Raw genomic sequence first — 5,000 nt, 5'->3', positions numbered from 1 at the left:
CATTGTATTTTGGGATGGTCATTTTTCTTTTTTGAGAGTGTACAAAGGAGCCAGGACTAAGTACAAAGCCATTCTGCCCCAGTTTCAGCTTTGAAAAGGAGGGAAAGATTTTAGCGCATTAAAGTATGTATGCAGAGAAGATATAACGAGTTAGTCATTGCTGAACATAATAAATGTACAGGAAATTCTGAGTAAAATCTTGCAGTGAATGAAAAGATAAAAACAGTAGATACCACTTGCCTGAAAATAGGAGGGGAAAAAAGACAAAAAAAGGTATAAAATGAATTTACGAATAAAGTTCAGTCGAAAAATACACCCTTGTTTCGGAGGAAGGGCATGTTTGCATGGAGAATGTAAGTGGGAACAGATCTAAGAATAAATTTTATTGAAGTTTTATAAATATTTTAAAAAAGGAAAGAAATTGTTTAGTTTGTGTATAAATATAGTGTGAATTCTTCGTCTTTATTTTTATGTAGTTCATTTAATGGTGATCCTTTTGCGACCCTTTTATGATCCTTAATTTGAAAAACCAATTGAAATATTGGATGAGATGTGTTCAGTCAACTGTTGATCGGATGGAATGATTTGCAGAAAGATTCTCAATGAATAATCATTTGACCTTTTACTGCATAACTGACGATTGGGTATTCTTTTGTAGGAGAAAATGTGATGAAACGGAAACAGGATATAAGTAGAAAAAGGATTGTTTCTTGTAGAATTATCTCCAGAAGAGAGAATCTTTTTACGATAAAATTTAACCAAGGAAAAAAATTATGTAATAGGCAAAAGATAACGAAGATGAAATCCAGCAAAACATACTCATTTGCCATGCGCTACTACCTTAACTAAGGAATGATTTTTGTTCGATTTAGTGGTAAGTATGGTAAATATGAACTTCAGCCCAACAGACAATGGATGAGCGTGGGATGACAATAATTAAGAACAAAAGACAAAAATAGAATGTTTTCTCTTTTATTTGTTTCAATCATTGGACTGCGGCCATGCGGGAGCACTGACTGGAAGGGTTTTTATTCAAACAAATCGACCTTAGTAATTAATTTTAACTCTGGTACTTTTTGTGACACTTCTATTTTACCAAAACGCTATGCGGTATGTGTGGAAAAACAAATTCAAAAATACGCACACGTACCTACATAGACACATATATATGTACGGATGTGCATATATATATATAAATAAATAAATATATATATATATATAGTTCAAATTTACAAAAAACAAAAAGACGAAGATAGGTGTAGGAACAAGAAGCAAGTGTATTAGTATGTGTGAGTGTGTGTGTGTATATGACGGACTTGCACATAATTTCCGTCTATCAAATTCACTCACAAGACATTAGTCCGCCCGAGGTTATAAAAAAAAAGGTACTTGCCCAGAATGCCACACGGTGGGACTGAACCCGAAACCACGTGGTTGCAAAGCGAGCTGCTCAACCACTGAGCTAGGCCTGTGCCAACGTAATTTATTTCCTTTCATTTTTGCCATAGGTAAAGCATAACCCAAAACGTTATTTGATAGCTTGTAATCAGCTGACAGCATCAATTGTTATTTCGCGTAAGACGTCTGTATAATTATTTATGAATAGAAGTGTTGTAGACAAGATTCTCCAATTAACTGGTGTCATGTAAGTATTTGGAGCCAGATATATCTTCTTTACTATGAAATATCTGCTTACTTGTTAAACAAGCAACTACTTTTCGCAAGAAGTCACACATGGGAATCTGTCTGACTGATCGACCATGATACGCATCGCATGAAAACTAGAATGACTAGTTAGTAGGTCCCCGTCTTTCACGAATATCTAGACATTAAGATGTTGACTTTATAAAGATATTGACTAAAATAGGAAAGAAGCAACGAGCAAATCTACGTGTTCGAGAATAACGAGTTAATTTAATGGAAGGTAGCTTAAATGGAAATTAATAACGCAACAGTTTTATACGAATATAAGGGTTGTATTTTTATGGTTCGTGATAAGCGACGATGTGTAAAGAAAGGGGGCAGGAAAATACGTTTATCTCCGATATTTTCTCGACACTTGCAAGGTTTTATTAATATAAACCCTTTACTGGCTGAGAAGACGATTCACTTGGATATCAAGTGCTTCTCTCTATGAAGGAATAGAGATCCTCTCCCATTTTTATGTGATCTTACTATTAATACTGCTGGCCCGACTATCTATCTATCTATCTATCTATCTATCTATCTATCTATCACACTTCTTTTCTAATAAAATTGTTGAAGCTTAAAGAATGCTTTTATTATATTCTTTTACAACAATATTAGTATAAAAGTTCCCTTAGGAGTTGATTCTATGCGACTACAGCACAGAAATGGATGCACATGTAGGTGTCAATCACAAAGGCTGGAGTGTCAGTCAAACTAAATGATCTGCCAAAACGCACTTTGCAAAAGCAATCTGTCAGCAGAACAATGAAAATAGGCAAGAATTCTGCAAGTTCAAACCTTCAATGCTGTTGTTATTCAACTTCAAGTAATGGAAATTTTTCTTTTTTTTTTCAGAAACTAATTTCTTCTTCAAGAAGAATTCAAATAATTGGAGATGAAAGACAACATGTGTACATAACATTCACCTATGATAAATGGCATGAAGAGGCGTGGTTGAGTGTTTGGGGTTATTCCTTTAGTTGGTACCCCAGGTTCATTTTCCAAAGTACCAAGGTCAGGGGTATCATACAGAGAACGAAAAGCAACGGAAATAGACTGTCACCCTGGAAAATCCCTTTTCTGATACCCAGGATTCCCATTATTATTATTATTATTATTATTATTATTATTATTATTATTATTATTATTATTATTATTATTATTGTTATTATTATTTTAAACAAAAGTAGCAAATATAAGAAATCTGACCTGAACTGAATTTCACCTCAAATCAACTCAGCATTTCATAGTTCCCAGTTTTGGAGCAAACCTCACTAAAGTTTTGTGGAGGCTGATTCTTTGAAAGGTATAGAGTCCCAGTAAATAGGCAACTCTTGATAGATCTCATTTAAGATCGCTAGATTCTGCCAATGCTAAATGCCCACCGTCCAATAAAGAGAAACATTTTCCCGATACTGAAAACAAAATTAATAAGATGCCACCAAACAAAGAAAAATATCAAACTGGCAGTCATGATAAAAACAAACAAAAAAACAACTTCTAATTTGTGAACTTGTTGAAAGATTTTGAAGATGGCTCCACGATTAATCGTATAAGGTGTAATCATTGTGGAATCGTACGTTACAGATTTATGTCAGTAAGTTTCCCATGTTAGGCTGCAGAAAGCCTATAGGCATACAGGAGGAGAGAAAGAAACTCCAACAGCTTTGAACTTTACTTCTAAAAGAGCGACAAAGTTAATCTTAACCGTTTCGTCCTATATCTTGAGTTTGCTTCTTTTTTTTTAATGATAATACTTATTATCAGTTTATCATAATACGAAAATCTATTAGTGGCACATATTGGTAATCTATTAGTGGCATATATTGACAAAGAGAAGATTGAACAATTATTGCTTATAGTAATAGAAGTTATCAAGAAATTCATCGACTCAGACATGACAGTGTGGTTAATAAACATCAACTGTTGTTCCTCTATTCGAAGAGGTTGGAAGCTAGTTACTTTTTATTCTAAAACGTTCGTAATGAGACGGAGCAGAGCAAGTTCAAGAACAGGCTCCACTTGTCTGGAAGTACTTGCTGTTGCAGTTAAAGCTAGAATTTCCGCACTTACATTACATTCAAACAGGGTGCCTTACTTCCAGGCTACTTTTCTTTCATATGCTTGCCTGATATTGAATTTAAAATACTCACCACCCCGATAAAATTCTTAGTTAACTTTAACCAACAGAGAGTTAATCTCGATAATAATCACATCACAATAAATGTTTTGTGTTATTAACAGCAAGAGACAAATCCTGAAGATTGGACGCTCAACTAATCAGTCAAATGCTTTCAATACACAAAGAGTTTAAAGTTGCTTAGAGAAATTATATCTCATGATAGTTTGGAAACAACACGCAATTTGGTGAGTCTGTCTATTTCTACGAAAATATCCAATCCATCACTGACCTTGGCACACAAAAGCACTTCTATATTTATTGTTGTTTCTATAGTAACAGAACAAAATTCTTGTTTCTTATCATAATTAAATAAAAACTAACAAATACAGTAGTTCTCTTTTTCACATCTATATAAACAGTGGCAGGAAACCATTATATTTGTGTTAATATTCTTTTCGGCTCTAGGCACAAGGCCTGAAATTTTGAAGGGGAGGACCAGTTGATTAGATCGACCCCAGTACGCAACTGGTACTTTATTTATCGACCCTGAAAGGATGAAATGAAAAGTCGACCTCGGCGGAATTTGAACTCAGAACGTAACGGCAGACGAAATACCACTAAACATTTCGCCCGGTGTGCTACCGCTTCTGCCAGCCCACCGCCTTTATTTGTGTTGATATTAAATTGCTGTCTAAGGCGGCGAACTGGCGGAATCGCTAGAACGTTCTGGGTTCATCCCCGCCGAGGTGGATTTGGTGGCTGTTACTGCCTCAAAGCGCGCAGTGTTAAAACACCGGAAAGTCATGGACAAGAGAGACAACTCACACCAGATCCCATTCAGGAGTGATGGACATCGACGGGCATCGATATTGAGAAGCCACAAAAAATGGTGAAACGTCGATGTCTATCAATCCTGAATGAGATCTGGAGTGAGACGTCTCGCCTGTCCGTCACTCTCAGCTGTTTTCACACCTGGTGCTTTCAGAGAGTCATTTCCACCGCGCTAGTCGCAGCCTACTGATTTTTTCAGAGAGTCATTTCCACCGCGCTAGTCGCAGCCTACTAGTAAATACGCAGGACACGTACGTTATGTGTGGCCGATAGTGCTTAAGATATATATATATGTGCTCTCACATATACATATGTATATATTTGTATATCTCTATATATACATATATATATATATATA

General features: G+C 35.5%; 1 long non-coding RNA gene across 1 annotated transcript in view; it reads left to right on the top strand.

Annotated features, from left to right (window-relative positions):
* Positions 1 to 4,199, top strand: part of LOC106868188 (uncharacterized) — a 17,391-nt gene extending 13,192 nt beyond the window's left edge. The window contains exons 2-3 of the long non-coding RNA XR_001409236.1: positions 659 to 874; positions 2,545 to 4,199. This is a non-coding gene — a long non-coding RNA (uncharacterized LOC106868188). The remainder of the gene's footprint in view (positions 1 to 658; positions 875 to 2,544) is intronic.
* Positions 4,200 to 5,000: the final 801 nt, after the last annotated feature.

Source organism: Octopus bimaculoides, chromosome 8, assembly GCF_001194135.2.
Source record: "Octopus bimaculoides isolate UCB-OBI-ISO-001 chromosome 8, ASM119413v2, whole genome shotgun sequence".
In the NCBI taxonomy this organism is placed as follows: domain Eukaryota; kingdom Metazoa; phylum Mollusca; class Cephalopoda; order Octopoda; family Octopodidae; genus Octopus; species Octopus bimaculoides.
Note: the sequence above shows the minus strand (reverse complement) of the source record. Positions and strands in the feature narration are given on the sequence as shown.